The sequence below is a fragment of the Pinus tabuliformis genome, chromosome 9 (genome assembly GCF_031772625.1).
Source record: "Pinus tabuliformis cultivar Carrire ecotype Pingquan chromosome 9, CPIR1, whole genome shotgun sequence".
NCBI classification, from domain to species: domain Eukaryota; kingdom Viridiplantae; phylum Streptophyta; class Pinopsida; order Pinales; family Pinaceae; genus Pinus; species Pinus tabuliformis.
In genome coordinates, this window is record NC_142307.1 from 1,191,769,439 (window position 1) to 1,191,781,402 (window position 11,964).

An 11,964-nucleotide genomic window follows, 5' to 3' on the forward strand; every position below is an offset into this window, starting at 1 on the left:
TGCACTAAACATTCAAGAGGAATCATTCATTAAGCATCATGATGACCTTGGGAATCTAGATGATGAGCAGGAAGGAGGGTTCTCCCTGGGTCCACAAGACGAAAAAGGTGATGAACATAATTTTCATAGCACGTGTGGTAGGGAGGATGAGTCTATTGAAAGTGAATTTGAGGTTAACCCTACCTTTTCTGAGGATACTATTTTTTATAATCCACTCTTTGAAGACCTTGGAGAAGGTGATCCCATAACCCCTTAAAAATTTGATATCAATGATAACTTACATATTGAATAAGGGAAATGGGAGGTTCATGGAAATCATTTTGAAAATGTCCTTATCTATTACACCAATGATGAGGATACCAACAGGACCCTTGTATCTCTTCACAATCATAGGGTTGTAGTTGAGTCACATGTGGACCCTTTCCTTAACCCTTCTTGTAGCAAAGAATATTTTCTCTAACCTAAATATGATGGTCATAGAAACATGCTTGTTGTGTCTTCCCATGTCATCAGTCTCCCTTTCCTGGCCCTAGGGTGGCCATAAACCATGATATGAATGATAAGGACCATGATGAGGATGATATGCCTGAGGTTTCTATGCATCATAAGTTTATGAGCTTCATTGTTGATATTTCTATCTTTTGGTTGGAAGAAAGGATCCTATAGAGTGTATTACATCACTTTGTTTCCTTTTTCCCTATGATACTTCAGTGTATTTTCCCACCTCCCGTGCTTGTGACCTTCCATATAGTCATTCGTACCCTTCCCTTTGGATCTATTACGTGAGTAAGCAAAGGGGTAGTTGTTCTCATATTGATTGGATGATATGTTGGTTACATTGGGTCTATGATTAAACTTAGTATTCATATGATGTAATATGAATATTAGAGTATGATGCATCACATGTTGATTTTCGCATTAGAACTAACATCATATTCTTTTTATCATGCTAGATTAAAATTTCATTTAGAATAAATTTTACTTCCTAATGATTTTTATGGCCTGACATAAGCATGGGTGATCATAAGACACCGTAAAAATATGTTTCCCCTTGTGCTTAGTCTTTGATGTGCAAGTAACAGGTTTGTGGTCCCAAGATATTTTTGACGTTCTCATGACCTCCCCATTCGAGCACGTGTGTGCACTAATAAGAGATCATGTCCTAGTTGGAGCCAGATGTTACCCACCACCCGTGGGTGACACCTGTAGGAGAAAATTTTCTCCTATATGGTCCTCAGCCGGTAGCTAGCATCCCCTTCCAACCACCAGATAGCTTTATGTGCCATCATCTCCACCACCTGAGCCAGCCATTATGCACCCTCGCCTATCTGTCATGATTGGATGTTTGAAGGTGGATTTTCCAACCCCAAAAGTATGGCTTTCATTATGTAGTTAAGTAGTTTTGCTTATTTATCATGGACACTTTTGGAGATGGATTAGTGGGGGGATTTAGTGGAAAGAATGGGCTTGATTTGTACTCTTGTCCCATTTATCCAATTCGGTGGTTAAGCTTGTATCCTAGTCTCGTTGGATATCCTTTATTGGCTACCAGATTTAGGAGTGCCACTACATGGGAAATATCAATTTTGGTTGCGTGGTCCTACTTTCCGACACCACATACATCACCCCCCTCCACTCATTATAACCCCTTTTCACATATTTCCCATCTGGGTCCACATTTGTCCATTAGGTCCATAAGGAGTTAGCATCCCCCTCCCCTTGTCCACACTTTGGTGAGGCCTGGAACGATGCCCTGTACATTGATGCACCTAAAAAGAAAGTAAAAAGAATCATTTTGCCACTCTCAAGAAGAAATGTACCATAAAATGAAAAATATGCCCAGGACATACAAATTTAGCACATGGTAAAAAGCCAAACATGGTCTCTACCCCCATCATTATGGCCATAACCCTAGTTCCTAGGGCCCCCTACATCATTAAGGAACCCATGATTGTCCCAAACCCTGGTGGGCGATGAACTACCCAACCATAAGGGGGTATTCTCTGATACATCATTCATATCATGCTCTCATCCCCTAGAGCCCCGAGTAAATTTAAAAGAAAAATCAATAAAATTAAAAAGGCATATGAAGAAGGGTGGAAAAATAAAGGCTGATATAACTCATATACCACAATTTCTCCCTCCTACTCATTAGCTACCCTTGTACTATGGCATGTGGCTTGGAGCCTTCCCCTAATGCCCCACTTTGTTCCATCATTATATCACATGAAACCTGCCACTTGATGGATGTAACATGGACCTATCACTCCCTTATACGTTGAAACCACCTAATAGAATCCTTGGTTAACCTCCTCCTTGAACTTGGAGACACCTATACACTCTAAATCCCATTATGGAAGGGCATGCCACTATGAAGTTTCCACTTGGTTCCATGGTTTATAAGCTCATTTACTCAAGTACACTGATGATTCATTGTATTGGAAGGTGAGAAGACACATTAGATATTATATAGGATTGCAGGTGGGTCTTCATCTTAGGGTTTGGTCTCCTTATATAGGTTCCAAGCCCTTCAGATGGATAGATTGAAATTTTTTGGGCGTGTTGAGAGTCATGGGCCTCCACTATAGCAGAAAGAAGATAGCTTTAGTACCATCCATTTCTTGCTCATGATCCACCTATTTGATCATGATGATGCACCTCGACCACCTTGCCCAGTAGACTACACACTTGGCAGTTGATCTAGGGCACAGATGGGGTTGTGTCTCGACCAAGGGAGACAAAGGGAGGGATTGCATCATTGTTCTAACCCTTACAAATGTGATACAGGCTTGATCGATCTACTTGGAGACCCATGAGGATGTTTTTGTGCCCCCATAGCCACTTGAGAATACCACAGTTCATTTTCTTGGAGATCAAGGGGCCACCCCCTTTATCACTATATTTGAAACCCTTCCACTCATTTTGGCACATATTGTACTCCACTAGGCTTTCCAATGGACCTCCTAGCTATTTATTTATCATTTTAGCCCTCTTGAGAGGCTTATTTTTCATGTTATGGAGCTATCTTGGTGGGCTTCTCACCAAGGAATGTTATTTTGCACATTATTTTATTACGAGGGGCATCATTAGGCCTAATTAGGAAAATTGAACCCTTAATAGGATCATATATATATTGATGAGAGGATCAATCTATTCCTGATCATCACTTGGATTTGTATCCCTCTCTCAGCTTGAGAATTTCGCTAACCTATTAGAGGACGAATTGGAGAATCAATTATGCATTTTGATGTTTGGATATCTTTTCTTGGTCTTGGAGCTTTGATTTTGTCTCTATTTGATGGTTGGATATACTCGCTATACTTGTAAGTGTTATTTCATGCTTATCTTTATCTCTTGTATACATGATTAATGTATGGAATTTTCACTCATGAAATCTGAAATTCTGCCCTAATTTAATGTGAATTTGTCAAAATTGGATCTTGTGAGGATATTGCATATGTTACATGTTTGGGTATAGTGAATGAATGTTCCTAGGGGTAAATTATCTCCATAATTACCTTGAGAAGTCATCAAATTGCTGCAATAAGAAGTATAAATTCTTGTGGTAACCTAGTAGCTGCCTCTAGGGCCATGCGAAGTTGTCATAAGACTCCTTGATTGGGTAAAAGCACTCCAAAAATTGAAAGCACATTGACTCCATTCTCCCAATAGGTTAGGCATTGATCTTATCCTTGGTGATCACCTTAACAAATATCTCTTTCACCTCTTTTTCTCCTTTTTAAGCCCTAACCCTAGAGGTCTCCTATGGAATCAAGTGAAATCCACTATAGGTGTCCATTGCAAGAGCGATTTGGGCTACAATTGCACTAAGGTTTTATCTAGATCCTCACAAGTTTTGAAGTATTTTTCGTGGCTAGATTTTGAAATATCTCAAGCCCTAGTTCCAATTTCGTTATTGTCCCTTGGTTTCCTTGGTTAGTGGCTTTATCAAGGGTCATGTCATGACAAATCAAGCAAAATCCAATCTCATTGATCATGTTCTCCTACATTGCTTCATCTAGATATTTTGTTTAATGTTTTACTTGAAACCCTAGACCTTGCTTGGGTTTTTTATCAATTAAATTTTACAAGAGAGATGTGACAACTATCAGGGCGAGGGTTGTCACTATGATCCCCACACTCTCCATTCTAGTTGTCTCCCAAAAACAAACTATGGGAGGTAGTCCCTACGAGATGTGAAGATGAAAGACTCGTCTACAGCTGACAAGTCTGGGAGACACAACTGAATGGCCTAGCAACTTTGTTAATTTAGCAAGTTTAATGACTTTATTATATTATGTTGAAATACCAGTGCTTTAAAGGATTCAACACTTGCTTAAAGTGAATTATCTACCAAGAAACCAGATGAACAAGTTTTGCTTTAGGATGCTTCACTATCCTATATGAAATGCAACACCTAAAACTAAGTGAAATGCAAGATATTGGTTTATTTTAAATTAGATGCCTAGTTAGATGAATCCTTTCCCTTAGCCATTTTGAAACTAGTCTCTAGAGTAGATTGTAGAGAGAAGCCTCAGGAAAGATAGAAATGGATATATTAATGATACCTCCCCTTGAAATCTAACCACTCGATATCTCTAGCACTGAAGAGACTGTGGCTCTGACGACTTCAAGGTCACTGTGTTAACCACAAAAGAGGGTCTTGACTTCACAAGCTATATGAGAAAGGTGGCCCTAAAATCTTTCAACCAAGCTTATGCTTGGAGGTAAATTAATTAATGCAAGGCTAAACCAAGAATGCAAGTGCAAAAATAATTGATTACTCTTAAGGTGAAGTTGTTAAGTGTTTTAAGTACTTACAAACAAATTACAACGATATTTAATTTTTAACAATGAATTACTTAACAATGTACAATGAAAACCTTCACCACAAGAAAGTGCTCAGTGAACAAAATATATGGCATTAGAAATGTTACCAAGATCACGATAAACAATTTCTCATGAAATAACCATAAATAAACCAATTCAATGTTTCTTTCAATAGTGGCAATTTGACGATGATCTTTAAACACAAATTAGCAAATTTATTCTTAAGGCGACTTTATATTACAACAATGGAATGCCAATGTTATGGTATTTCTCCACTATTGTAGGTGATTTTAGATGAATGTAGCAAACATATCAGATCTAGAAATTACCAAACAACCCTCCAAAATTCACTTATATGCAATCAATGAAGCACTAGATCAATGTTTATTTATCTTAAATGAAATATTAATGAATTTAGTCTTAATTTAGATGTGTTTAGGTCCTAAATATACCGTTTTTATAGAAATCTCAAAATTACAAATGAAGATAGTGACGAGAAAAGAGGGTTAGAGGGCAAACCACTAAGCCTAATGGCCTTATAGATGGCTAGAGTGGCTTCTAATGAACTTAACTACCTATAACTACCAAGTTAGCTCCAAAATCATTGCAAAACCAAATTGTTAGATATAGAATACTAATGCAAACCAACTCAGTGATTGAATAATGGTTGAATGAGGGCAAGATGGAGAGGCTAGGGCTGTAAGAAGCCAACGATGAGGTTAAAAGTGCCAAGGAAAGGAAACGATAGGGAGAGGAAGGCCCTTTAGGCCTGTGGCACACAAGAAAAAGCCTCCTAGAGGTTGTGGCAAGGCCTCAGAGGCCTACGACTGGGGGACAAAGGGAAAAGGAGGTGGTTCGAGGGGGTATGAGGCTTCTCTAAGGCCACGACAAGCCCAAAAAAGGATTGCATCTAAGGGAATAGCCCTCTAAGGGTTGTGGCAAGGGTAGGCCCCTTTAGGGACTATGGCCAAGGCTGAAAGGGAGGTTGAGGCCTAGGCAAGTCTTCCCAAGCCTACGGCCAAGGAAAAAGAGGGAGTCGAGGGCCCTTAGAGGGTGCCCAACGCATGTGGCTAGGAAAAAGGAGGAGGTTGAAGGCCTAGGAAGCCCTGAAAGGAAAAAATGGCAACCGCGGGGAAGAGAGGGGGGGTGAAGGCTAGGAAATCCCCCTCAAGCTGACGACTAGGCAGAAATATGCCAACGGCGATGCCTATAGGCCTCAAAAATTTGAAACCCCTGCAAAAACACGAGAAACCTCAGAAAAGTGCCTACTTACTTGAGCACTGAGCTTGGAGGGTAGCTTGAGAATAGATCTTGCCTTCCTAGGCCTATATATACCTCAAAAACCTAATGATCTCTGGCTACAAGGCTTCATAAAAATTTGATCTCTTAAGAAATCACCTGCACAAATAAATCAAAAGAATTCCCAAGGCCCCAATATATACAAAAAAAATTCAAAAACCCCAAGTGCTATAAAATAAACAAGGCTTAGAAAATAATTTTACAAAATATTTACAAATGTACATTACAAAATAAAATTGTTAGCTCTCATTAGAAAATAAATTCTTTGTAGCCCTAGATCAAAAAAAAAAAAAAAAAAGAGATTTTTTAAATAAATTACATGGATGAAAAATTTCGAAAGATAGACAAGCCAAAACCCTTCTCCAAAATAAATCACCACAATGAAAAATTAGAGCCCAAACAAGGTTAGTTCTTCCCCACATCCTGTGAACTTGGAGCCCAAGGGCCGTGTACCTGTAAATCTCTATAAATTCTCAAGATAAATTGTTAATTCATACAGTGAATCATATCACCTAAGATAACTTGTACCAATAGAATGTCCTTATCACTGACAAATGACATAACAGTTAAAAATTTGGCATAATATAGGATAAACACATAACTAGCACATACCACATATCAGCAGATAGAAGAACACCATGAACTGAACCCCAAATCATTTCTATAATGATAAAAAATATTCCCATCAAAGCAATAGCTCAGTACAAGCGTTACAACATTACCTCATCCAAACATGGGAAATAAAATCTAAATAACTTATTTATATAGTGAAACCCCCTCCAAGTGGAAAATAATGGCTAGTTGGCTTGATCCTCATCAAAATAATCTTGATCATCAAAAATAACTTTGTTGACACCTAATCCTCATGATTGGGTGAATTTATGTAAATAATTAAATTAGAAATGTGAACAGTCATCGGGAGATGAACTGAGCAGTCTCTCCCTGTTGTATATAACAAAGATCTACCTGATGGAATAATACACGAATCAATTTTTGCTTTGTGGAGTTACTGCCTGGCCTGACATGGTATCAGAGCCAGCTCCTTTTTTAGCTCTTATGCTCCTTGTAACTCCTCTGTCTGCCATATTCCTTTACCTGTGCCCTCTGTCTGCCATATTCCATTATCTGCGCTCTGTCTGCCATATTCCTTTACCTGCGCTCTCTGTCTGCCAGAAGGCGACTGTCCATAAACGTTTGTTGTTCTGACATGGTAACAGAAGCGCTATTCTGACATGGTAACAGAAGCGCTGTCCTGACAGAGTTATTCTCGCTATGGTTTTCCTGTAGACAAAAAAAAACTCAATCCTGCAAAATCCCAAGAATATCATCCTCTCGATACAAGTGGTACTCTTTTTCTGCAAGTTTTACTTCTGTGCCACCATATTCAGGAAGAAGAACATGGTCACCCTCCTTGACACTAATAGGAATAGTGTTTCCACCCTTGCTACGAAAACCATGCCCAACTGATATGACCTTTCCTGAGTTCAACTTGCCAGTGCTCTCTAGAAGCAAAATGCCACCAGCGGTCTTGCTCGGAGCAACAACGTTCTCTATCAAAACCCGGTTAAGCAAGGGGATAAGCTTCTTCACCATTGGTTTGATACTGTAAGGGAAGAAACCGTTGTAGCCAGAGGCCTTTTATATAGAGACCCTGCAATTGCAAAATCCTTCTGCCTCCACTTTCACACAGGCAATGCACGATGAGACAAGGCGCATCCAAAGAGGCCAAGCTCCTGACGGAAGAAGCCATGCCGCTGCATGATCTTAAGAGACCACGCACCGCTGCTCCTCTCTCGTGGGAAATCATCACCTCTGCTACAATGGTTCGAATGCTTCCAACAGCATCGTGGGCATCAGAGTGGCGCAACTGCGTGGACGACTCTGTGACTTCGGGACGTTTGCCTGCGAATTTAAATTAAGCACGCCTGCGTGCTTCATTGTATGGTAACGTGTGCATATATTACATTACCATCGGAGAATTTAATACATTGAAGGCATATGTAATATGTAATATTTGTATGTAATGCTGGATGCATTTATATCAAACATTGGAACATTTAATACGTTGGATGCATTTATATCAAACATTGCAGACATTTGGAGAAAATATGTTGCATAAAGATGTAGCATGAGGTATTGACATACATATTGGTATATGAGGAAGAGATTTGAAATCTTTTGAGAATGACCTTTTGAGTACAATTTTACTATATATTGGCAAAAGTATTTTTCTATCAACAGAAGTAATTTTTTTTACATAATGCATTCAATCATATCCATGGTGGGAATAGTTCTCACTAGCAAGGAGAACTATCCTGAATGGTCCCGGATGATAAAACACACCCTCATTTTCAATGAGTTGTGGAAAGGAGTGTGTGTCGGAGAAGGAGACAATGAACTAGTATAGCCTACCTCAGACAAAGAGCTCGTCATTTGGGAAAACAAGAACAGCAAAGCTTATGCATTAATCGCAGCATCTGTAAATGAAGAGGTGAGTCGCCATATTTCGTCATATTCAACTTCCTTTGAAGCCTTACAAAAGCTGAAAGAACTGTATGACTCACATTCTGCACTTGAAGTTGTTCAACTCATGATTAAACTCTTCACTCTTGAACTGCAAAATAATGATCCTCTTGCTCTTGCATCTGAAGTAAATTCTATAATGCATGATATCAAATCCACTAAGGTTGAATTGGATATTCCTCTTATTTCTTTTCTCAAGGCACTTTATCCTACTTACTCCAATTATCTTGAGTCATTGCAAGCAAATGGAAATCTCAAAGATATAACCTTTGACTCTCTTGTGAAAAAGTTTGCTGAAAGAGAGAAAGCTTTTGGAAAGAAGACAGCCCCTGAATCTTCTGAAGAGGCTGTGTGCCTTGCTCATAAAGAAAAGCATCCTGCTCAAGATTCTACAAGAGGAAGAGGTGGTCGAAGAGGAAGAGGAAGATATTTCAGAGGCAGGGGGGTAGACATTCTCAAGGAGAAAAGGCAGATTTGCACTGCATATGCTGCAAAAGAAATGGATCACATGATGCCTCTACATGCAAGCTACCATGGGACAAAATTGAGCAGAAAAGAAACCAACAAAAAGGTAAAACTAATGATATAGACAAAGGTAAAGCACCTGAATCCGCTCACTATGTTGTGGCACAATGTAACACTGGAGTAAATGAAGATTTATTTAATGCTTCACTTGCTTCTTGGAAAAATGATTGGTTGCTTGATTCAGGAGCAACCTGCCACATGACTCATAGAAAAGATTTTTTTGAAGATTTCACTGACAACGTTGATGGAGTAGTATACTTTGCAGATCAATCAAAAATCAAGCCATCAGGGCTTGGCACAATCAGGCTTAAACTGCCTGGTCTTCTAGACTTTCTTCTGCATCATGTTCTATATCTCCCACAGCTCAAAAGAAACTTGTTGTCCTTGGTCCACATCCGCCAGCAAGGTCACTCCATTCATATGTTTGATGGCAAGCTTGAGGTAAGAAAAGCATTTGACCACTCACTTTTCATGAGGGTAATAGAAGAAGAAAGGCTTATCAAGTTGCAAGGAACCTCTGTTCATGGCACATGCACAACATTTCTCATACAATTCTCATCATGAAGAAGGTACACTTCCATCAAGTTTATTATGGCATGCTAGATTTGGACATTTGAACTATGATGGTCTCCGCATGTTGAAGAAAAATGGTGTTGCTGGTTTGCCTACAATTCCTAGGAAACTTAAGCAATGTGATGCTTGCATTCTAGGAAAGCATAGCAAACAGTCTTTTCATGATTCACATTCAAGAGCACATAGGAAGCTTGAACTCATTCATTCAGATTTATGTGGTCCAATGCATGTTCCTTTTGCAAATGGAAATAAATATATCATGACATTTATTGATGACTACACCAGAATGTGTTGGGTTTATTTATTGAAGAACAAATCTGATGCTTTTCAAACATTCAAGAATTTTCATAAATGGATTCAAAATGATGCACAATCTCATATTGGGTCTATTCGCACTGATAATGGAAAAGAATACACATCAAATGAATTTGAAAACTATCTTCGCCAACATGGGATCAAACATCAAACAACTGTGCCTTATAATCCCCAACAGAATGGTGTAGCTGAAAGAATGAATAGGACAATCTTAAATATGGTACAATCTATGCTCTTCTTCAAGAATGTAAAGATAATGTTTTGGGTTGATGATGTTCTATGTGCTGCATATATAAAGAATATATGTCCATCTAATGCTATAAGAAACAAGACTCCTTATGAAATGTGGTATGGACATGTTCCTTCGGTAAAGCATCTCAGGGTCTTTGGTTCCAACTGTTATGCCTTGATACCAAAGGTACATAGAAACAAACTTGGTGCTAGAATTTGTAGGTGTATATTTTTGGGGTATTCAAACACCTCCAAAGCATACCGCCTCTATGATGAAGTCAATAAGAAATTTGTTGTATCTAGAGATGTAATTTTCCTTGAATCATCCAAAACTAACAATGTTGTTGAGCGGAAACTTGATCGCTTGGATAGATTTGCAAAAGCAAAATCATTTCAAGAATTTGATAATCAGATTCCACATCTTGAAGGGGGGATTCCTATACTAGATCAACATGTGGAATATTCTTCTAAAGAACACTCTCCCCCGCATGAAACTCCAACAACGGATGATGCTTTAAGTGATGTGATTGATAGAATTGGGAGACTCAATCTTGATTCAATCCCAACTCAATCAACGGAGCAGCCTGGACCATCTAAAAAAGGTCCCCCAAAGTGGGTGATAAAGAAACTTGAAAGTGTTCATCCTGATGAAGTTGGAAAGACGGGAACCAAAAATTCAAACTGGCAAAATGGAGGTGATGTAGATGACTCTAATTCACCTGTTGATATGGATGTTTCTTATGATTGTGAATTAAACTTGTCTACAAATTTTGAACCAACTTCCTTCAAAGAAGCTGCTTCTCATGATAAATGGAAAGAAGCGATGCAAAAGGAGTATGATGCCATCATAAAGAACGACACTTGGAAGCTCATTGATCCTCCATTAGGAACCAAACCAATTGGCTGCAAGTGGGTTTACAAGAACAAGTATAAAGCTGATGGCTCACTTGACAAGCACAAAGCTAGGCTTGTGGTAAAAGGTTTTGCATAGAAGGAAGGGGTCGATTATGAGGAGATTTTTGCCCCCACAGCAAAATGGGCTACCATCCAGACACTCTTTGCACTAGCAGCTCAGAACGGTTGGAAAGTCCATCAAATGGATGTAAAAACTGCTTTCTTGAATGGAGATATAAAAGAGAATGTTTTTATGTCCCAGCCTGAAGGATTTGCTGTGAAAGGACATGAACATAAAGTATGCAAACTTGTGAATTCCTTGTATGGCCTCAAACAAGCATCGCGAGCCTGGTATGAAAAACTAACTGAGCATCTTCTGAAACTCAATTTCAAATATTTTGATCTTGATGATGCAACTTTATTTGTCAAGAAAGTTGGAAAAATAGTTGTATATCTTGTGGTATATGTAGATGATATTTTGATGACAGGGAACAATGAAAGCTACATTGCATCCATAAAGAAAGAATTGGGGAAAAGTTTTGAAATCACTGATTTGGGCTATGTTCATTACTATCTTGGCATTGAAGTAATCCAACATCAAAAGTCCATATTTCTTTCTCAAAAGAAATACATTGGAGATCTGTTGAACAGGTTTGGCATGATAGAGTGCAATCCCCTTACTACTCCAATGAACAAAACTTAAAGCTCACATCTATTGAAGGGAAAGAATTTGAAGATGCAACAAAGTATAGACAGCTTGTAGGAAGTCTCAAC

At 38.8% G+C, this 11,964-nt stretch overlaps 1 pseudogene; it reads right to left on the bottom strand.

The window, feature by feature from the left end:
• Positions 1-7,428: 7,428 nt before the first annotated feature.
• Positions 7,429-7,722, bottom strand: LOC149152815 (10 kDa chaperonin pseudogene; annotated as a pseudogene).
• Positions 7,723-11,964: the final 4,242 nt, after the last annotated feature.